The sequence below is a fragment of the Vulpes lagopus genome, chromosome 8 (genome assembly GCF_018345385.1).
Source record: "Vulpes lagopus strain Blue_001 chromosome 8, ASM1834538v1, whole genome shotgun sequence".
In the NCBI taxonomy this organism is placed as follows: Eukaryota; Metazoa; Chordata; class Mammalia; order Carnivora; family Canidae; genus Vulpes; species Vulpes lagopus.
This window is the reverse complement of record NC_054831.1, coordinates 78607713-78629664: the sequence shown is the minus strand read 5'-3', so window position 1 is coordinate 78629664 and position 21952 is coordinate 78607713. Positions and strand designations below refer to the sequence as shown.

The window sequence follows — 21952 nt, the reverse complement described above, 5'->3', positions numbered from 1 at the left end:
TGACTATTGTAATTGTTTTGGGGCTCCATGAACCAAACCCACATAAGATGGTGAACTTAATTAATAAATGTGTTCTGACTGCCCCTCCAACTGGTCACTCCCCCATATCTCTCCCTCTCCCTATTCCCTGAGTCAACAATACTGAAATTAGACCAGTTAATAACCCTACAGTGGCATTACGTGTTCAAGTGAAAGAGTCACACATCTCTTTCTTTAAACCAGAAGCTAGATATGTTTATACTCAGTGAGCTAGGCCTCTTGTAGCAGCTAAGTTATGAATGCAAAGGAAAAATTCTTTTTTCTTAAGGTTTATTTATTTATTCATGAGAGACACAGAGAGAGAGAGGCAGAGACATAGGCAGAGGGATAAGCAGGCTCTGCACAGGAAGCCTGATGTGGGACTCGATTCCAGGACCCTGGGATCACAACCTGAGCCAGAGGCAGACACTCAACCACTGAGCCACCCAGGTGCCTCCAAGAAAAATTCTTGAAGGAAATTAAACATGTTACATATAAATTAAACATATTACACGAATGATAAGAAAGCAAAACAGCCTTACTGCTGATATGGAGAAAGGTCTAGTGGTTGGACAGAAGATGAAACCAGACACAACATTCCCTTAAGCCAAAGTCTCATCCAGAGCAAGGTCCCAACTCTATTAAATTCTGTGAAGGCTGAGAGAGGGGACAAAGCTGTAGAAGAAAAATGTGAAGCTAGTAGAGGTTGGTTCATGACGTTTAAGGAAGACACCATCTCCACAATATCAAAGTGCAAGGTGATGCTTCAAGTTATCCAGCTCGAGCTAAGATAATTAATGAAGGTGGCTACACTACACAATAAGACTGTCAGTGTCAATGAGCCAGCCTTGTGTTGGAAGAAGATGCCATCTAGGACTTCCATAGCTAGAGAGGAGAAGTCAATGTCTGGCTTCAAAGCTTCAAAGGACAGGCTGACTCTCTTGTTAGGGGCTAACGCAGCTGGTGACTTTAAGGGGAAGCCCATTTACCATTTTAAAAAGTCTATGACTCTTACGAATCATGCTAGATTTACTCTCTCTGTGCTCTATAAATGGAACAACAAAGCCAGGATTACAGCACATCTGCTCACAGCATGGTCTACTGAACATTTTAAGGTCACTGTTGAGACCTAATGGTCAGAAAAAAAAAAAAAAGATGCTTTGCAAAATATGACAACTCATTGACAATGCACCTGGTCACCCAAGAGCTCTGATGGAAATGGACAACAATAATGTTTTTATGTCTGCTAAGACAACACCCATTCTGCAGCCCAGGGATCAAGGAGTCGTTTTGACTTTCAAGTTTATGGTTTAAGGAATACATTTCATAAGGCAATGGCTGCCATAGATAGTGATTCTTCTGGGAAAATCCATCTATAATGATGGATCTGGGCAAAGTAAATTGAAACACTTCTGAAAAGGATTCACCATTCTAGATGCCATTAAGAACATTCATGGTACATGGGAAGAGATCAAAATACCAACATTCACAGGAGTTTGGGAGAAGTTGATTCCAGCCCTCATAGATGACTTTAAGGGGCTCAAGACTTTAGTGGCGGAAGTCACTGCAGATGAGGTGGAAATACCCAGAGAACCAGAATTAGAAGTGAAACCTGAAGATGGAATTGATCGACTACAATCTCGTGATAAAACTTGAATGTATGATGAATTGCTTCTCATGGATGAGCAAAGCAAGTGGTTTCTTGAGATGGAATCCATTCCTAAAGATGCTGTGAAGATTATCGAAATGATGACAAAGGATTTTGAATATTATATGAACTTGACAAAGCAGCAGCAGGGTTTGAGAAGACTGACTCCAATTTTGAAAGAAGTTCTACTGGGGATAAAATGCTTTCAAACAGCACCACATGCTACGGAGAAATCGTTCATGAAAAGAAGGGCCAATCAACGTGGCAAACTTCATCAGTGTCTTATTTTATGCAATTGCCACAGCCTTCTCCAGCTTCAGCAACCACCACCCTGATCAGTCAGCAGCCATTAGCAGTGATGCAAGACCCTCTACAAGCAAAGGTTACAACTCAGTGACGGCTCAAATGATGGTTAGCATTTTAAAATAATATTTTAAAATTAGTATTATGTATATTGATTTTTTAGACATAATACCATTGCACACTTAATAGACCATCTATAGTGTAAACATAACTTTTTTATGCATTTGGAAACCAAAAACTTCATTTGATTTCCTTTATTGTGATGTTTGCTTTATTGTGATATTTACAGGTGGTCTGGAACCAAACCCATAATGGCTCTGAGATATGCTATAGCACAAATAAAGCATTCCTTTATTTTCCACTCGGTTAAAGTGTTGGACTTCCTGAGATATGTAATATATTATTTCTAAAAGATTCAGAAGCCTAGTTTTTTAACAAAGATGACACATTTACTTTCAACAAACTGGAAAGCTATATTACTTTAGGCGCCTAATAAAATATTCACATACTATACCAATCTAATTTTTCCTAAGAAAAAATAAAAGAGATGTGACATTGTTTTCTACATACATTTACATGCTCACTGCTGTCTCAACCTAGATAGGCAAGATTCATTTAATTGAAAAATAATTTCAAAAAACTTGACTTTTCTCTCTGAGCACACTCAGGGTGGAGTAATTCATTCATACTGAAGCAAAAAGAAATTCTTAAAGCAAAAAGTTTATGTGTTAAATTAATATTTTGGGGGAGCTCTAAAAAGAGAGGTTTGGGGAAAATAGAGTCTTTAAAAATCAAGAGAGAATGTAAACTAAATTCTTTCACAGTAATTTTACCAATGAGGAAAATCAATCTGATTGTCAGAGTCAGTTTTTAGTTTAATTCCTGCCACTCAGCATCCATTCTGGAAAGTTCCTGGAAGTCTTTCTATTTCTACCATAATCAACATCACTCATGGTTCTTCATCAGATTTGCCTTTTTAGTGACCCAGCTACCCTAGCAACGTTAAGTATCCATTTGCCATTCTAATGGAAAGACCACAGAACATACTGTTAACAGCAAGAAGTGAGACTATAATTAAGTCCATAGTGATTAACTCTAATTGACTTAGGCCAAAAGATGATCACAAATTAAGATAACTGAAAACTGGGTCTTTGGCTTGATTTTCTCAGCCTGTCCTAACTGTCTGAATTTATGAGATAACCATTGAAACATTCATTCTTACCTAAGCTATTAAAGATCTGAATCCTATGGTGTATTACAACTTTGTCTTCCTGAGTGATGGAGGTCTGCTATTATTATCTCTATGATATTGATTTATAGGTAGGGGTGAGGAGCAGGAGCAGAAAAAGTGTGAAACAGACAATCACTTTTATAATGCTGGGACCCTGGCAGAGGATCTCTAATTTACCAAATCAGGGGATTCCTCGACTCAGTTACACCTAATCATTTCTGTGCACTCACTACCGTGGGACATAAGGAAGTAGGGAAATGAGAAACATATTTTTTTTTTGCATCTGGTCCTTATGAAATTTATAAAGTAGAAAGGGAAAGAAGGAAACTAAATCAGTATGCTAAGTCAAAGCCCTGTGCTGGTATGTATATACCACATTTTGTCTATCCATTCATCCAGCAATGGTTTCTTGGATTGTTTCCACACATTGGCTATTGTGAATAATGCTGCTATGAAGAGGTGTGCAATGTCCCTTTGACTGTATGCCCACAAATGGGACTGTTGAATCATACTACGATTCTATTTTTAATTTTTTGAGTAACTGCCAAATTGTTTTCCAACACAGGCGTACCATTTTACATTCTCAACAACAGTGCACACATTTCTTTGCATCCTCACTAAAACTTGCTATCTGGGGTTTCTGAGAGTAGCCATCCAGTAGGTGTGAGGTAATATCTCACTGTGATATTTGCATTTTTCTAATGGTTAGTGATGTTGAACATCTTCTTACATGCTTCTCAGCCATTAGTATAATATCTTTGGAGAAATGTCTGTTCAAGTCCTTTGCCTATTTTTTAGTTGGGCTTTTGCTTTTTATTACTGACTTGTATATGACTTTTAGTTAGTTAGTTTTTTTTTTTAAGATTGTATTTATTTATTTGAGACAGAGCCTGAGCAGGGAGTGGGGGTGGGGAGAGGCAGAGGGAGAGAGAGAAGCAGACTCCTTGCGGAGCAGGGAGCTCGACATGGGGCTTGATCCCAGGACCCTGGTGTCATGACTTGAGCAGAAGGCAGATGCTTAACTGACTGAGGTACCCAGGTGACCCTGGTTATTAGGGTTTTTTTTTCTTTTCTTTTTTTTCTAAAGACTATTTATTTATTCATGAGAGAGAGAGGCAGAGACATAGGGAGAGGGAGAAGCAGGCTCCATGCAGGGAGCCCGATGTGGGACTCGATCCCAGGACTCCAGGATCATGCCCTAGGCCAAAGGCAGGCGCTAAACTGCTGAGCCATCCAGGCATCCTTGGTTATTAGTTTTTAAATCTTATTACAAAACATTCCAGGCATACAAAAACATAAAAAAAAAAATAACTTAAGGAACACCTTACACCTACAATCCAACCAAAAAGGAAAACCTAACCAATGTGTTTCAAGTTTCCAATGTCTTCCCACTGACTGCATTCTCTTTCATTTTCATTCTTTTTATCAAAAGAAATACTGTACAGACTGTAGAGTTTGTTATTTCCACCATTTTTTGATACATGTAGTATATATCTATATGTAGCATGTTTTTCTGGCTTTAAAATTCTATTTATATTCTTCTGAAACTCCATTTATTGTGTTTGCCAGACTCATTCTTGTTGATACATACAGTCTCAATTTATTCACTTTCCTGACTTTATAGCAGTGGTTCTCAAGCTTCTGGATCTTAGGATTCCTTCACTTTCTTGAAAATTATTGAGGATGATGAAGACCTTTGGTTCACATGGATTAAATCTCTTTGCTGTATCAGAAAATAACACCGAGAAAATGCAAAAACTGCTATTTTCTAACTAAAAGTAACAATAAAAATCCATTATACATGATATCCTAGCGTAAGCATGATTTGTGATAAATAATGTTTTTAAGGCAAGCAAATGAGAAATGTGGTGCTCTTTTATGTTTTTGCAAATCTTCTTAATATCTCAGTTCATGGAAGACAGCAGGCTTTTCATATCTACTTCTGTACCCAGTCTGTTTCTATTCTAACATGCAGCCTCTGGAAAATTCCCACTGGACAGAATGAAAAGGTGAAAATGCCTTAGTAGTTCTGTAAAGTCAGTTTTGAGATGAGAATTCCCTGAAAAAGTCTTGAGGATCTCCCAGGTTCCCAGGATCACACTTTGAGAAGCACTGCTCTCTAGTATACCGTGAAATACAGATACAACAGTCTTATATCTGTTCTTCAGTTGATGTTTGATGGGTTTTGTTTCATTTTGTTTTTGCTTGTTTGTTTGTTTGCTGTAATAAACAGTACTGTTACAACCATTCTTGTAGGTGTTCCCTTTGGCACATGTCTGAGAGTTTCTATAGAATGTGTGTAAAGTAGGAGAACTACTGGGTATAGACACATCTTCAATTATAGTAGCTGTTGGCAAATTGCTCTCTAAAATGTAAAATCTGTAAATGCATCACTAGCTTCCAAACACCTAAAACTTCAATCAAGATGACCTCTGGAAGGCAGGAAATGGGATTATAATTTTAAAAACCAAACTATAACTAATAGTATGGAATTGTACCTTGTGTGGAGAAAGATCTCTGGAACACGGAGGTGCCAGTTAGCAATGGAAAAAAAAAAAAGCTACAGAGAGAAACTCTGGCAGAGCCCATTCAAGTAATTTTGGGGAAGAAACACACATTTCTCCCTCCATCCTTTTAAATGCGCTAATCTACCATCTATCTGTTGAATTCGGCTGTGTGACCTTAGCCTAGTTACTTCACCTTTCTGGGCTTAATGTCCTCATCTTTAAAACAGTAACATTTCATGATTTTACAGATGAAAACACACCACCTGCAAGATGATTATAGATTCCCTGGGATACATGACTGACCCACATAAAGCAACAAAGAACAGTCTGTGCCCACGTCCACACAGATTTCTGAGGCAAGTGTTTCTGATGAGAGGAAACTCCAGAGTAGTGGCTTTAGGAGACAGATGGGGCTCAAAGCTGTGAAGCAAAGATGCATAGGAATGGGATGAGGGGAGGTAAGGTTGGGGGAAGGGAAACAATATGAAGACAGTTCCCCTTTTTGATAGCAGGGTCAGCAATGTTTAGAGGGGAGTAGCTAGCTTCGGGGCTTGGGAAGTGCGATGGCTGTTGATATCTCTTCTTCTTCTTTTTTTTTAGTGGTCTCCATGCCCAGCATAAAGCCCAATGCAAGTTTTTTTTTTATTTATTTTTTTAAGTGGGAAAGGTTTTGAACTCACGACCTCGAGGTCAAGACCTGAACTGAGACCCAGGGTCACACCCTTGACTGACTGAGCCACCCAGGCGCGCCCCCCTCCCAGCTGTTGACCTTTCCATGTGAATCCCCAATTTATTTTTTTAATTTTTTTATTTATGAATTTTTTTATTGGTGTTCAATTTGCCAACATATAGAATAACACCCAGTGCTCATCCCATCAAGTGCCCCACTCAGTGCCCGTCACCCAGTCACCCCCACCCCCCTGCCCACCTCCCCTTCCACCACCCCTAGTTTGTTTCCCAGAGTTAGGAGTCTCTCATATTCTGAATCCCCAATTTAGAAGGCATCTGGCAAGGCCCCACCTACTGGGTACAGCCGTAAGAAGAGGTACATGTCACTCACCTCCACTGCGGGAATTTTGTCCTCTCTTTCTGGGGTTGGTCACAGAAAATGAAAATAGAAGTTGTGTTTGGAAGATGATTATAGTATCAGACATTTCTTCCAATAAGTCTTCCCATCCGAATTAACTTTCATTGGGAATCAAACAGGATTTCCATGAAAAATAAAGGAGTCTCATGCCAGAACAACTCATTTGAATCTCCTCTTGGACACTGAGGATCTGTTCACACAACCTGTAGCTGACATTAAAGCCGAGGGGTTATCTGTTTGCATATCTTAGTAGTAGAATCTCTCATCTTTCTAAGTGATGCACATACAGGCTATTTTTAGGAGCTTCTATTTCAGACAACACAGATTCAGTTGAAGAAAGCAATCCTCGGAAACAGACTGCCGCACGGAAAAATATTTACCAAACTGCAATTCTGTGCTATCATTTGGGTGAGGGGAAAAAGACACCCGTTGTGGTGTATGGATACCGTGAACAGACACTGAAGGCGAATTTAAGGGTGCTCAAAGTGAATTTGAATTACTTCAAGGGTAATGCGTCATACCGAGTTTATAACAGGGTAGTCATGTTTTAGAAGTGGATATCGCAGGGTGGATTAAGAAAATAGGGGAGGGTTTAAGAACAATTTCTTCAACTACAGAACATTCTAGTAACAATGATTACCTTCTTGTTATTCCCTTTTTTACTTACTTTGTGCAACAAGCTTTAAAAGCAACAAATAGAAGAGACCTAGAACAGGCAAATCTGCAGAGACAGAAGGTGGAATGGTGGTTTCTAGAAGTTTCGGGGAGCTGGTCATGGGGAGTTATTGCTTAGTGGGTCCTGAGTTTCTATTTGGGATGATGAGAAAGCTCTGGAAATTGATCACAGCAGTGATGAATCTAACTAACGCCACTGCGCTGTATGCTTTAAAAAAAATAAAAAGGTAAATTTATGCTCTGTGTATTTTTACTATAAAACAGCAACAAATACATAGAAGCCCTGCATCTCCCCCCCACTGATACCTTGCCCTGTGCATCTCTCCCATTTGGCTTTTCTTGGCTTGTATTCCTTATAATAAACCAGAAATCATTAGCAAACACACACACAGAGCAACAAATAAGATCTTATTTAGGATTATAAAGCATTTGATTTATTATTGAATTTGATAACAATCTTAACTTTATTTTTTATCTCGTCCCTTCCTGTTTCCTAAATAGGCTATCCTACGCTTGTTTTCCTTAGGTCTCCAAAAACACAGTTGTGTCTTCTCTGCCCTGGGCTTATGGGACAGTCCATTTTGGTGAGAAAATGGGAGCCACAAGGCACAAATTTGCTCGAGCTTCCTTCCCTCTGGTTCAAGCTATCTCTACCTCCACTCTTCTCCCCATAGTGTCCCACGTATGATCCTGCCCACCGCCCCCACCACCAGCCACACATCTCTGCAATTACTCCCTCCCTGCACCGCTTGTCCTTCTTGTGATTTCAGCCTCTGTCCCCCTCCCATCTGCAAACACTCTCACACTTCCCATCGCCTGGCAACTTCTGACATTGCTTCTTCTGCAGATGTGGCTCTGCCTCTTTCCTCTGCCAACAAGTTTTGCAGACCATTTTCATTTCCTCAACTTCCCTTGGCTTCCCCACCCTGTGCCATTTGGCTTCTGCCACCCACCACCCTGCCAATTCTGCTGTCTCAAAGGTGGTGGCGATGCCAGCCTCCAGACCCACCGACTCGCTCTTGGTCTTCCTCCTCCATATCACACATGGCACTGGCAGCTCCCTCCCTTCCCTCCCATCGTCCCCTCCATCCCTTTGGTCACTCCTGGTCTACTGTGTTGGTTTGGTTTGCTTTGCCTAAATACTATGGAAAAAACATCCAGGTTTGGACTTGACTTTTTTTTCTTCCCGATGGCTTCAATGATCTTCTACTTAGTGATAACTTCAAGAGCTACATTTTTCTTGAAGTCCATCTGCACGTCCCTCAGTCCTATTGTTCTCGGCTACGTATTGGCCTTCTCCAAGGGTGTCATGCACAGTCAGAATAAATAGGAACGCTACCTTTCCCTCAATGCCTCTGCCCCCAATGCCTCTGCCTCTCATCTCTCCTCTGTCTTGATCAAGGCAATTACCATCTCTTGAGTCTCCCAAGCTACACATATTGGACTCAGCGGTGAGTATTCCTTCACTTTCAACCTTTCCACACAACTATGCAATACGTCCTGTGAATTTTATCTGGTTATTTATTTTCGTACTTGATCCCTACTCTTCAGTATTTTAGCTTGAAAACGTTATTTTCACTAAATTATTACAATAGATTCTTACTTAATACCAACCCCCCCACCTTTGCATATTCCATGGCAGCTATAAGAGATGCCTTTCAAAATCTCTTCCATGTTGAAACACATGGAACAGCTTCTCTGCTTAAAGCATGGAGTCCAGCCTCAAAAGTCCCATGATCTCTTCATTACAATCAAACATCAAAACTTTAAGGGAATTCAACTATGGCTAAAATTATAGGTCTAAAAAGCATTTTTGGTTTCTTAAAATGTGTTCTTCTAAATAGTTTTGAATTTGTTTTTAAAAACCCTTAAGAAAAACAAATCTTCCTTCACAAAACTAAAAAGATGAAAACAGACATAGAATGCTAATTTTTTTTTAAAAAAGGCTTAGTAAACATACGGAGTAGATATATGCAGAAACCCACAACTGATTTAATTTGCGAAACCACAGCTTTAGCTCAACTAAGGTAAAGATGACTTAGATAAAATACAACCAGAAAACTGAGATAAAAGATACGGGGTAAAGAAGTTAGGCTGATGCTTCAGCAAGTAAGCACCAAGGGTGTAGTATGAAGGTCTGGGAAATTGCTTTGGAAGCTGGTGGACTGACTCCATGGAGCCCCTGGGAGCATAACAGTCCTCCTGGCTGGAATGGTGTCATCTACAGAATCACTCCCTTTCATTTGTGAAGATATGGTCACCTTGATACAGAAAGAGAAGTTAAGATTTTTAGGTTAAGGCTGATTTTTTCCCAGTTGGCATGGGAGATCACTGGTATTTCTGAAGGTTGCTTTAGAGTCAGAGTTAAATAGTGGGAGTCAAGAGGCCTTCAGTGTTATCAGACTTGGGGAAGATTCTAAGAGATGGTTTTTATCCTTAGGATTTAAGAAAAAGGGGCAAGAAATGGCCCTGTTTAAGAACTAAGGAGAGCCATTCTCTTCCCAGGGAAATATGTAGGGTACCAAGTGCATTCTCAGGCATAAAAATCACGTCCCTTCAGATGTTGCCTATGTGGAAGTTACTAAGAAGACAGGAAGTGAAAGCTCTGGGGCTAGAGCTGCATGAGTGGGAATTAATTAGGCAAGCCAACTTTTAGTTTCCTTCTTCTCGTGTGCTTACCTGCTGAAATTGTAGCAATAGGCAGTACAAAGTTAAGATTTTTTTTTTCTTTTAAGAAAAGGTGTAGCTCCTCATTACTAACAGGAATCCTGAGTCAAATTCCACATATATGGAATATCTATATAGATCTATATCTATTTCTGTATCTATCTATCTATCATCTATCTATCTATCTATCTATCTATCTATCTATCTATCTATAGAGAGAGACAAATATTTATTGACCACCTACTGCATCCCAGGCATGTATCAACAAAGGAACACAGTGATGAAAAAGGAGCCATGGTCCCAAGAAGAATGCAGAATGAGAATTAGACATTATTTGGGACCAGGAAAAAGTGGAATATGCCTTTCCTACGTCATCTCATTTTTTTAAAACCATGATTTTGTGACAGTGAATATCAGAAAAATATCAGATATTTTTCCTCTCTCTCATTGTCCATAAAAACAAAGCATTTAGCAATTGAAGAGCAGGCCACATTCCAGAAAGTTGAAAGTATCTTTACTTTCCTCACTCTAACCTCATTGCACCGTCATCATCTAAATTATCTCATTTATGGACTGTTTACCTTTTTTCATACCTTTCCCCCCAAAAGAAAGTAGGCTTCATGCAGGCCAGGATCTTGGCCCCCCTCTTCTCCCCTATACTCCTAATATCTAGATGAGTCACTGATCAATAACCAATTATGTGCTTGATTGATTCATATTTGTGGACTAAATAAATTCCAGCCTTCCATCTCATGAAGATTCCCATCATCTCTAAGTTATTGAGTAACATGGGAACGAAATCTCATCAGGACTGGAATTTCTAAGAGGATGTGTGTTCCTTACATTTCTAGTTGGCAGAATTTTAGATACTAAAGTGAAGTGAGAACATTCTGGCAGCATAATGGAAGGTATTTTGAGATCAGGGAGGAAGTGGTGCTCCAAAGCTGGTCACCCTTGGATTTGCTGGGAGGTCCACTCCAAGAAAAAAAAAAAATCCTCTGTTCTGTTCACAGCTTCTTCCCTTCCTCTGTTGCCGAATCCATAAGTCCTCTAAAAGTACTGGCTGGAAGCCAGGGGTCCACGAAGGAGGGGTCGGGTTAAAACAGAAGCGTACAGAAACGTAGACACTTTGTATCTGCCTCTGAGATAATGTGGTATGCCCTGGGTGGTTATTATGAGTTTCCTATTTATATATATTTCAAGGCTATTATTTATGTTCAATGAATTGCTCAACCTTTGAAAATTGTCCATTTTCTCAAATAGGAAGCAGCTTTTGTGTTTCTGATTTTATTTTGCAAACCAACAAAAAATGACAGAGTACAGATTCCCTGGGATTTAAAAAATTAATCTTTGGAAAATATTGACAAAAGTAAGGTTTTCTTAAATAAATATCTCTCTGAACTTTTCAGAATCTGTGCTTCCGGAACTTGTCAAATAATAATAATAAATCATAGACCTAAAAAGATAAAAAACTTAATGTGAACCTTATTAGTGATTCATAGATATGAGAACTTACTAAAAAGCAGATTACAAAGTCACATCAGGGATATACTGAAAACAATTTAAATCTATCTCCTAGTATAACAATATATCATTCTTCTCATTTCCAGAACAATCCCATAAAGCTGAAGTTGAGACTTCAAAGTGATTACTAAAGAATGTTAATCTGGCTGCATTTCTCACTCATTTTTAATTAAACTAACGTTTCTCTCACAGCTTTTTGCAAGCTACAGCTGTCAGTATACATGTACGTACACGTGTGCATCCACATACAAGAGAATTTGCCAATTTTAAATGTGCCAAAACAATAATTGAGATGTAAAGAGGGAAGGAACTCTCAAAACTCACTTCTCAGAATTAATAACAATGTCAAGTAACATTTTTTAAAAAACGAGACAGTAGCTACAGTATATTGGCAAATTCAGGCTTGGCCGAGTAGAATGGTTAAGAATAGAGACTATGACACCAAACTGCCTGTGATCACATGCCAGCTCTGTCATTTAGGAGCTCTGTGACCTTGAACAAGCCTTTTACCTGTGTCCTCATCTGTAAAATGAGGACAACGAGAGGACCTACCTCAGGTGAGCTAATGGGTATAAGTTGACCAGAGCAGCATCTGGTATACAGAAAAAATATTTTCACATGATGGTTATGTCCTTTATAGTTGTTCAGCCAGAAGAGGACTATGGGTTCCTTCAAGGTGGATCTCCTTTGATCAGGCTTAGTGGTCACCCCACCTCTCCCCAGTCACACCACGTCCCCTGTACTTTGCACCAGAGCCAAGCACATCACTGTCAGGGTCACATTCAAGTGATTCAGTCAGTTGAGCTTGGGGATGGAGGTACTCCCCCAAGCGACACAAGTGACATCTTGCTTTTAAGAGTGATGGCCCCACACATTTTCCCAGAAGCAGGCTCTTCCCTTCTCTCTGCTCAGCTTCTCCTCTGCCCTCTCAGGGTGGGCGGTCACTTGCTGAGAGCCACACAGCACTTGGATCAGGGTGTCCTGGCTTCTCAAAACATTTCAGGTCCAGGGTGCCCTGGAGGGGTGCCTCTTGCATATCTCTGTAGAGGCCACAGGGCTGGTCTGAGGTAAGGCCCTCTGCTCACTGTTTTGTGCTTTCTTAACCAGACACACCTTGCTCTTCCCCATATCTAATCGAATTTTCTGTTCTACTGACTATGCTTATTTCTTGTCTTGGGTTTATCTAGCACATTCTTCATCTGCACTTTGGTAATACCGCACCTGCCGCTTGGGCTGGGTCACACAGCTCACCGTCCTCCTCATCACACCCACCTTCTTCCTCTTTGGGGTTCTCTGGACTCTCCCGCAGGCACTCTGCAGCTCTAGCATTGCGCTGGGATCCTGACATCAGTAAAGGGTACCAAGCGCTTGCAGAGGGGCCTACCTGCTAAGGGCAAGGGCTGGACAGCAGAGCAAGTGACAGATGTCTGCTCTGCGTGCACCAGCAGTGGGGCTGGGGAGAGGGCAGGGCCATCAGTGCAGGACCCCAGGCACATGGGGGAGGTGCCAGTGTTGGGGGGCAGGATTCTGGGGGTAAGCAGGGCCTCCCAGCACACGGTCCCACATGGAGTGCTGCTACCCGAGAAGCAGCTGAAGAACTGGGGTGCATAAGCCTTTGAGCAGAGAGGCTGGAGGAGTAGGTGGGGGACAGGGTGGGAAGGACATGGCAAACCAAGCCAACAGTCTGAATTGCATCCTACAGGTGGTGTGGAGTAACCATGGGCTTGTCAAGTGGAGAGTCGCCTTAAGATGGTGTGTTAGCTCTGCTGTCACACAGAGTATGGTGTGCTTGGGAAGAGAGACATAGGGGCTCCAGCTCAGAAGACAAACATGAGGTCACCTTCATGAAATGGTTTAGCAGACAGCCTAATGACTCGTGCTACACCATGCCTCCTCTTCTGCAATGCTGCACGGCCTCACTCCTGAGAGATGCAGCCTACGGCCCCTGACCATGACCTTGGTTGGCCTTGACTTGCTGACCAAGGAAATGAAGCAGAAGTGATGCTCTGGGAATTCTCAGTTTAGCCCCTAAGAGTTCTCAGCTTTGGCTTTTGTACACTCAGAACACTCACTCTTAGGCTCTAACCACCATGAAGAGGAGCTCAAGGGAGCTGCACAGAGAAAGAGAGGGAGTGGGGGTGGTCCCAGGCTTCTAGCCATGCCTTCTAGAAGCCATAGATCCCATCTCCTATCTGTCCACAATCTCATGAGAGATCCCAGGCGATTCCCCCAAGGAGTGGAGTCAGCCCAAAAAGTTCCTGATCCACAGAATCATGAACAAATAAAATGATGCTGTTTTAAGCCACTAAGTTTTAGGGGACGTTCATTACACGGCGATTGACATCCAAAGCAACACTCTGAGCCGAATGTCAAATAAATAATAAACTGCAACTCTGGCAACTTCAGGGCAACAGCACTGGCCCAAAATCAACATGTGTTAAGTTGCCCTTTACCCTTGATTATTTATTACCACATCTCATTTCAAGCCTATGTCACACTTAACTGATTAGTGGTCAAGCTTTTCAAAAAGCGGTTCTCAGAAAATGTAATCCTCTGACTCTACCTTGCAAAAGCCTACGAAAATGTGGTGTGTGGATTAAAATTCCCTGGAGTTCAGTCTAAATTTTTCTATTGGTAGTTTTTAGACAAATATCCGAAGAGATATATGTTTCACTCGTTGGATCTGTAGGGTGTTTGATGATTTTTTACAGTTTGCTTTTGTAGCTGTATTATGAAGTGTCTTGAGATAGTGCAGTGCTTGAATAAATAGTGTGATAAATAGTGGGATCCCCGTCTAGGTCTAGACAGTTAGACCCAAAGGACTTGGTTATTTTTCCATGAGAAAATATCTACAATATTTATACTTAAATAAACATATGTCCTCTCTGTTCTAAATACTTGCAGTCTTTTCTCTGAAGATAAGGGCCTTGTTCTCCCTTTTATTTCTATTGAAATAATAAAATTCGAACACGATGTCATGTGTAGACATTTCTCTCCATCAGCTCCACCCATGAGAAACTGTTAATGGATGAGTTTTACTTCATTAATTTCTAAAATTATGTGCTAATTTATGCTTAGCAATATAGGCGTTTTTTTTTTTGTCAAATATATTGCGTTTATTTCAATAGGTAACAAAAAAGCTTTTTTTTTTTTTTTTTTACTGCTTACGCTCCTGAAGTACGTTTACTCTCAGATCTCAAGTGTACTATAAACATTAACAAATCTCAATGCCCACAAACCAGGAAAGAATCTCAGCAGTAAAATCCCCCCCTCCCTTTTTTTTTATTGGAACACAGGAAGGAAGTTTCAAGAATCCTGGGCTGTGCCTTCGGCAAATACTTATGCTGCCTTTGCTTCAGAATTTGGGATTATGCAAGTTCTTTCTCGCTGAATTATTTCATCAAAATTAAAAGGATTTTTACAAAACTTTCTAAGATTGGCCTACTTATATGCAAGGGGTAGAGTGATTCAAGTTCCTCTTATGAAAGAGTTTATTTATGGCTACTATGAATATCACCCCTTCTAAATAGCCTGAATATGTGTAAAAAAAAAGCCATGTTAATTTATTATTCTACTTGAATAATGCAGAAGAAATTTTTAAAACTCCCATTCTTAGAGAAGATTCTATCTGGCTGCTATTCCTCATTATCTTATCTTCCAGAAACAAAATCCACTGAGGTTGTTCCTTTTGGAGAACCAGTACTGTCAGAAAACTTGGTTTTACAGTATCTGAGAAAATTTGGCATATTATCATTACTACGACCAAGGGAAAGATGTTCTGGTGTTACAACGTCAGAATACCAGATGCGAAGGCTTTGGAGTTCGGGTCACTATGGTCCTATATGTGGGTGAAGGATTACACATTTTGCTCTTGGTGACATTTGTTCATCATCCGAGCTATTCATCAACACTTATAAATGGGCTAACCTGAGCCTGGGCACCTTGCCACTTATCCAGCACTGTACCCCTCTATCTGGCACTATACCACCCCAGGTACCTGGTGACATGTGATTGGAACATGTAGATATATCAAAGCAACACCTAGAAAAACAGCTATAAAATATTAGGATCAGGAGGGATCCTAGAGACCCCTCATTCATTCGACTCCTGCATCATTTGGTCCATATGGTAAAACTGGATTGAGAAAATTGTGTTCTCATAGCCATGTCTACAACCTTCCTCTCTGCCTTCACGTTGGATGGCCATGAAAGACTGGCGTGTCCATGGAAAAGCAGGACCAAGGCAGGAGGGTGAAGGTGATGATGCTCTAATTCAGATTCTTAAAACCCTGTGTGCTATCTATGGGGACTATCTATGTCCCCACTTAGCAAGGAGCCTGGAGAATGATGTGCAGAGAAGACACCAGAGAACTAGTGAGGGGAAGCGGGTGCGGGGGGTGGTGGGCAGCAGATGCCAAACTAGGGACTGGCTACCAGAAGTCAGCACTGCAACTGCAACAACGTACTTGGCTCTATGAACCACTTTTCAGTTAGATCCCTCAGGCTCACCTTGCAAATATGGGCAAAAATTGCAGAGCTTAGGGCTCTTAGACGCTAATGATCGGGCCCTGAGAAATGTAATATTCGCTGAATCCTTCACACTGACAGTTGGAGGAAAACAAAATATATTCCCTGACTCTGAGGGGTTTCCTGACCTTCCTCACTTGGGTCCAGAGGCAGCCTGAGCTCTGTGCCATGAGCTAAAGTAAAAGAAAGAAACCTAAGACCTGGCACATGCCCTTAAGGTGAGCTTACTAGAGGAGATAATAACATAATTAAAATATCATTACTGAGCTCTGGTGAGGAGCTGGAGAGAAACTTCAAGTCCTCAGAGACATAAGAAAGTATTAGAGAGAGAGAGAGAGAGAGACATTATAAGCCACACAGCAAAGGCATAACCAAAAGGACACTGTTTTTGTAGTTGCCCAAAGGGACTCTGATTGTGAAGAGCTCTTCATGAACAGACGGAAGAATGCACTTAGAATTTACAGGGCTACCTTATTTTCTCATTTCCCAAAGGAAAGCAGGATACTTTGGATGGTAAAGCCGTGATGGGGCTGGAATGCAGAGGAGCTGAGTCTTGGAGGTGAGAAGCGTCTCCCTTAGTCTGCAGGCAAAGATGAGCATAACTATTTGGTTACCCTCAGCTGACCTCCTGCAGCCCCTCTCCAGGAGGGAAATGTCACTGTGGAACTTTGAAATCTGCCTCTGAAATCCCACAGGGGCTTTTTTGTTGTTGTTGTTACAAACCAGAATCCTAAACTCCAGTTTTAGCTGTGGCTTACTTACTGTTAGGAACCTCTGCATAGGCCCGTTTAGTTTTATTATTGTTGGGATTTATTTTTTTATCTCCTTTAAAGGATTATGGCATTTTTTTCCTTTGGTTTCAATATTTTTTGGTTATTCTACCTGTGAGTCCTAAGTAATTTATTATTCTTTAATTCTAAAACATCTTTCTTTAAATGCTTTCAACGATTTTATCTTTGGCACGCATTTGTCGTCCTAGTTCTTGAATTTAGTTTTTTTTTTTTTTTACTTTTTACCTTTCTTTCTATTACCTGCTTCAATGAATTTTTAAGATGATTATGATTTTTTTCTGAGGAGTCTTTAAAATCTTTTATTGCTTCATTAAAAATATTTTACCTCTTTTATCCTTTAATATTTTCTTTTTACTAAAATAATTTTTGAGTCTTGGTATATCTATATTTAAAGTTCACCTATTACTTCATCCTCTGCTTGCAGGATATTTCAGGATATTTCAATATTGCCTTTTATTTCCTGATCATTCTTAACTCAGTCTTTTTTCCTTTTATTGTTGGCGTTATAGTGGTCATTAAAGTGAGAAACTGTGAGGAGGATGGAGAAAAAAAAAATCACACCGTAAAGAGGGGAGATGGAGTTTTTATCTTGCATCAAATTGCTTTTTGCATCTTTGAATGTTTCCCAACACTTCCAACTCTTATTTTTTAGAATTTATCCAGATAAATCCACAGACCCACAGGACTGCCCAAGATGATAATGATTCTACTTGGGCAGATATTTAAACCCTTAGACTGGGATTCCTTCCTCCTATCACTTAGCACATAGTCTCTTAGACAAAACAGTTTCTAAAATTTAGGCTCATTTATTTATTCCACTAATATTTATTGAGTACCTACTATATGTCAGATTTGTTGACAGAGACTAGGGATATTCAACAGAGAATAAGTGGGAATGTGGCATCTGCCCTCTTAGAGTTTATAATCTATTGGAGAAATCTAAAAGCCAACAAACAATGGCAATACATTCTAAGTGTTGTGGTCATAACATTTGCTGTTTGGCTACTAATGCTACACGTTGTGGTAAGGACTTTATATGGATGATCTCATATGTCTTTTAAGAACATGCGGAAGGAAACAAAATCCAAATTTACAGGATGAGGAGAAGATTTCTAGTGGAAAAGATGTCTAAGGGACTGAATATGTATAGGAATTTGCCAAAAGATGGAGAGTTTTAGAATTTGGGCAAAAAGTTCCATGAGCCACGGGATGCATGGGACCACTAAGGAACCAAAAGGGGCTCAGACTGGGAGGAATGTGATGTGTGTGTTGCTGGAGAATGAGGCTTGAGGACAGGGGGGTGTAGATCAACTAGAACCCTCTAATTCATGTTACAAGGTCTGGGTTTCATTTCAAGTATAGTGGGTAGCCACTGGAGAATTTAAAGCAAGGAGTGACACACTCAGATCTGGGTCCTAGAAGGGTTCTTCTGCCTGTAACAGGGACAACTATCTATAGATAGACAACTATCTATCAGAGGCCAGGTAGGAAGTTCCAGAAGCCATACAGAGAGAAGAAGTGGTGGTGGCCTATAAACGGAGTGGGGAAGAGGAGGTGGGAAAGGGTGGATGGAATAAAGAGATGCAGGAGGTGAAACTAATAGAATGTGGTTTTGGGTGAGCTATGGAGGTGAAAGGCAAGGAAAAACATCTAGATTTCTGCTTATGTGAGAAGATGTGATGCCAATGCCAGATACAGAAAAGAGTGGTAGAGAAATATTTGCAGCAAGAGAAAGGGGAAGCTGATGTGTTCAGTTTGGGGTATCCGGTATTGAACGTGTCCATCAACTAGTGGCAGAAGATCAGTAGAACTTTGGAGAGGTAACTTTTGGGTAGTGGTCAGTGAGGAGATGGCTCTTAAGATGAATGAGGAGTGAGGCTACCATGAGGAGAGAGAAATGAGGATCATCAGCCTTCCAGGAGACAGAAAAGAAAGGAGGAGATTGCAAAGGAGAAGAAAAGAAGGAAGAACAACGAGAAAGAGGACAGAAGGGAAACTTTGCTCTAAGAATGCAGGAGTGCTCAATGCACAGTCTGCTGCAGAGAAGTCAAGTAAGAAAGGAGTGGAATTCAGCAAGGATTAGCAATAGGGAGCATGAGTAACAGCTTCCTAAGAGTTAGTAGAGGCAAAACCAGAGGTCTGTGGCCACGACTTAGCAGAGCGAGGACAGAGTAGCTGGCAGAGACGACAATTTAAGGGGTCTGGTTGTGAGGAGGAGGAAAGAGAAAAGAAAGTAGCTAGAGGAAGGACAGTCTTTTTCTTCAAAGAGGGAAGGGGTTTAAGCATGTTTGATGCAGTGAGAATGGGGCCAGTGATGAGGGAGGGAAGGGTAGCACAGATGAGAGAGGAAGGAATGAGGATAGTGAGATGCCCAAGAATGAGGAAGAAATGGGTCCCAGAGGATCAATGGAGGAAAAACATTTGCCAGGGGGTGAGGCATCATTTTTTTCATTGTAAAGAGGAGGGGAGGGTGGGAGAGTAGACTCAGTTGAAATATGTTACAGCCCTGTGATCACAAAGTCAGGCTGTTTTTCATTAAAAAGACTTCCATTTTTCTCAGTGAACCAGGAAGCAAGGCAACGTGTTGAGAATACGGGAATGGTGTGGCAGGAGGAGGTCAGAAGTGGCTGCTGTAGAAAGCAAGCAGAGGTGACCAGGGAAAGTTCGAGAGCCTGGCTGAAGGTGGCAATCATGGAATTATATAGCATCATGAATTTACATAGTTGCATAATTTTGTCCAGTAAAAACACCCATCAATCTCTGTATACACACTGGGGAAAGTAGACAGTTGGTCTCAGTCATAGCCCCAGGGGTCCTGGCTTTAGAAAGGAAAGTGGCTCATCTCACATGGCCCCTCCCCAGAGAAGCACCTAGGGAAGGAGAGCTTTAGGGGCAGAAAGAGTAGCTGCTTTCATCTTTGCAAACTTCAGGTGGAATGATCCCTGGTCTATATAATCAATATTATTTCTACCTAACTGATCTAGTTTAGGAAGCTGATGGGATAGCAGCACCTGGGTGGCTCAGAGGTTGAGCATCTGCCTTCAGCTCAGGTCGTGACCCCGGGGTCTTGGAATCGAGTCTCGAATCAGGCTCCCTGTAGGGAGCCTGTTTCTCCCTCTGCCTGTGTCTCTGCCTCTCTCTCTCTGTGTCTCTCATGAATAAATACATAAAATCTTTTTTTTAAAAAAGAAGCTGATGGGATATAGTTCAAAGTTTACATTCTTCCTAACAATGTGGAATATGGTTATAACACTTGCCCCAAGAAAATATCTTCCCTAAACAGCCAACCGATAAACGTGGGGAATCCAACCCACATAGTTTTAGCAGTAAATGATCCCATGTAACCAGGCAGCCGGCACAGCGCATGCTCAACAAATGGCACTTTCTGTTTTTCCTTCTTCCCTCCAGCCCAGAGTTTATGTGATTCTGTGACTTACCAGGAATGGTACAGAAAACTAAATGCCATAAGCCTATAATTTTAAATGTTCATGTAAGCAGCAGATTGAGCATGCCCTAAATTCCATGACATATAGCTTCATGAAATAATTACTCTCGCTGCACAAAATGGTTCTAGCATTTTCTGTTCCATTTCATTTTTAAAGAGAAATTCATCACAAATCAATAATTCCATAACCTAATAATGGATCATGTCTTGCAGTTAAAAACAACAACAATGGTGTAAGAGGCCTATTTTTTTTGTATCATTGAAATCAGTACACAAATGGACCACAGAATGGAAAAGGTTGAAGGCTGTTGTAAAAATGCAAAACACACAACTAAATGAACTTCTCCCAAAACTACAAGAAAGGCGTTCCAGCTTACACTCATAGAAGGCCTCACTTCTTGCTCACCTGGGCTGTGAGGAGTCACCTTATCTGACTATATACTCATAGCACCTGGTTTGGTCTGATGGCACTCTAGTAACTAGGGACTTGGTCACTCAGGGAGAACAGCTCAGGGGGCTGCAGATGAGCAAAGGACAGTTAAGGGTCTGCTCTTTGTACTTTTAACGAAAGAGTGGCAGCGGATGCCACAAACACACTTTGAGGGGAAGCCTCTGGGCTTACCCTGCTCTCTTGCATCCCCCCCGCTACTGTTCTCAACCCAGACTGCACTCCTTTCCTTGGCAAATATGTCATGCTCACATGTGGTCAGGCCATCCTACAAATGCCATCTCCAACTTCTAGAACATCCTCGCCTGGCTCACTGCCACCTACCTGAGCCATCGCTGCTCCTGAGATATCTTCTCAGACACCCCAAATTTAGGTATTCCTATGTACATCCCTAGGACAGCACTTCCACATTCACTCTGCACTGATTTACTGGGGGCCCTCCTATGTGCCAGGCCCTGCGATGGCATTAGGGATATGGCTACAGATGAAACACTAGCCTTCACATGGTTTACATTCTAGAGGGGGAAACGGGAAATAAATACGCAATATAGGTGAGCACCATAATCCTATAAGCTGACATATAACAATGTAAATACATGATGAAATTATCACAGGTCATTTTAATTTCCTTTTGAGTTGTGTGCATCTCCCGTATGGATTGTACACTCCAGTGTGTGGTTCTGAGGCCTATAACAAAAGCCTGATGAATTAAAGTAGAGCTGTCAACCTTTTGGCTCTCTCCAGGCCCCAGGAATTTGTCTTGTTTTGATTGCATACAGGAGATAATTTAACTTTTAATCTGCAAAAGGCCTGTTCCACACATTTAGAGCTATTAGCACTAATACCAAGCCTACTTTATTCTTGACAATGATTTATTTCTAAATCACGAGGTCCTTCACATTAGGTAGGGACAACCCTATTTAGAGCAACCTTTTGTTTTTCAGGAGCCCTCCTGCTTATGGGTTCCCTGGTCCCTAAGCGTCAGTTTCTTCACCTATAAAATGAAAATGGTGATGACAATATCTAACTTATAAAAGCTTGGTGAAGATTAAATGAGATAGTAATGTTTGTCAAATACAAAA

At 40.9% G+C, this 21952-nt stretch overlaps 1 protein-coding gene across 2 annotated transcripts in view; it reads right to left on the bottom strand.

The window, feature by feature from the left end:
• Window positions 1–21952, bottom strand: part of PRKCQ (protein kinase C theta) — a 171584-nt gene that overhangs the window by 146412 nt on the left and 3220 nt on the right. Inside the window, exon 2 of one of the 2 annotated variants that reach the window (XM_041767934.1) lies at window positions 6768–7003. The exons of the other annotated variant lie outside the window; for it this stretch is intronic. The gene's annotated coding sequence lies outside the window, so the exon portion shown is untranslated. The remainder of the gene's footprint in view (window positions 1–6767; window positions 7004–21952) is intronic. 2 annotated transcript variants of the gene reach the window in all.